This window comes from Kogia breviceps, chromosome 3, assembly GCF_026419965.1.
Source record: "Kogia breviceps isolate mKogBre1 chromosome 3, mKogBre1 haplotype 1, whole genome shotgun sequence".
In the NCBI taxonomy this organism is placed as follows: domain Eukaryota; kingdom Metazoa; phylum Chordata; class Mammalia; order Artiodactyla; family Physeteridae; genus Kogia; species Kogia breviceps.
The window spans coordinates 54,044,689-54,046,249 of NC_081312.1; the positions used below are offsets into that span (position 1 = coordinate 54,044,689).

The 1,561-nt window shown below is 32.7% G+C and overlaps 1 pseudogene; it reads left to right on the forward strand.

The window, feature by feature from the left end:
• The first annotated feature begins 444 nt into the window (after positions 1-444).
• Positions 445-759, forward strand: LOC131752783 (ATP synthase subunit g, mitochondrial pseudogene; annotated as a pseudogene).
• The last annotated feature ends 802 nt before the right edge of the window (positions 760-1,561 follow it).

Genomic DNA, 1,561 nt, shown 5'->3' on the forward strand with positions numbered 1-1,561 from the left:
TATTTTGAGCTGGGATATTTGCATATAGGATTATTTATACTTTGCCTTTATGAAACACTTACAAGGAATAATACAGAAAATACTGCTGTTATTTTTGGTGAAGAAAATCAATTTTGTATAGTTTATTTCCACCTAAATAAAATGTGAATTTTGCTTAAAAAAAAAAGCTAACATTTCCAGAAGTCTACTTCAATAATGCTCAGCTTTCCAAACACTGTTTAAAGTTTCACCAATATTTAATTCCATATTATAAGCTGTGATTTTCACTATAAGGCAGCTTTAAGTGCATTTGTATTTACTATTCCTGTAAACAGAAGATAAGCGTAATTTTTGTATTTGTACAGAGCTCAGTTGTTTATATTCCTTAAAAAATCCATATGTTGGTTCAGAATTAAAAGTTTTCAAGCCGGCCACTCGGGGTAATGGGCTTTCCGTCCTAGAACCATGGCCCAGTTTGTCTGTAACCTCATAGAGAAGGCTCCAGTGCTGGTCAATGCTGCCGTGACTTACTCAAAGCCTCGATTGGCCACATTTTGGCACTATGCTATGGTTGAGTGGTTCCTCCAACCCCTCCTGAGATCCCTACAGCTAGCTATTCAGAGCTTGAAAAACATTATCAATAGTGCTCAAACTGTTAGCTTCAAACAGCTCACAGTTAAGGAAGCTCTACTGAATGGTTTGGTGGCCACTGAGGTGTGGATGTGGTTTTATGTTGGCGAGATCATAGGCAAGCATGGCATAATTGGCTATGATGTTTGAAGACCAATCTCTGCTTTATTATTTGGGTGTTCTTGGACCATGTGTGAGCAGACTTCTATTTGAATAAAATAAGACAGTGTCAAAAAAAAAAAGTTTTCAGTGTTTAACCAAAATTTATTTCAACTTTGTCCATCAATGTTGGTATAATAATTAGACACTAAAACCTAGATTTCATTTTGTAAAAGTATTATTAACCCAAAGTAGCAGTATATGATTACCAGTCAGAAGTTATTAGATTAGGCCTTTATTCTTAAAAAGTAAGAAACATCAATAAATGGAAAATCTATTATCAGTTTTTGACATAGATTTTTTGATGTCTTTTTCAAAGACAAATATTTTCCAAAAATCAAGTCTATTTCAAATTAACAATTTCAAACCCTTCCCATCATTTTTACCAGAATTCCTAAGTCATGTTGTATGACTTTATTACTAATCATTCATAAGCACACTTAAGAATTTTTCTATAAAGTATGATGAAATTGTCCTTAAATCTACAGTTTCTAAATTGACTATGAATTATGAATCTGAAGGAAAAGTAATGCCTAAGAAATCATCATTATTGATAAATAGCCTATAAGAAAGAACTATGATAATTATGAATGCTTCAACAGCAAACAAAAGCTGAACTTAATTTGGCTTCAGAAAAGAGAAAATTTTATTATAAGCATATGTATTTCACAGAATAGAAGGACAAAAATGCAGCTGTATCTCATGAACAAATTGAAACGTGTGGGTTGACTGTCCTCAATCTCTCTGTTTTCACATTCTTTCCTTCTGTAACTTCCTTCAGTTTTTTTTTTTC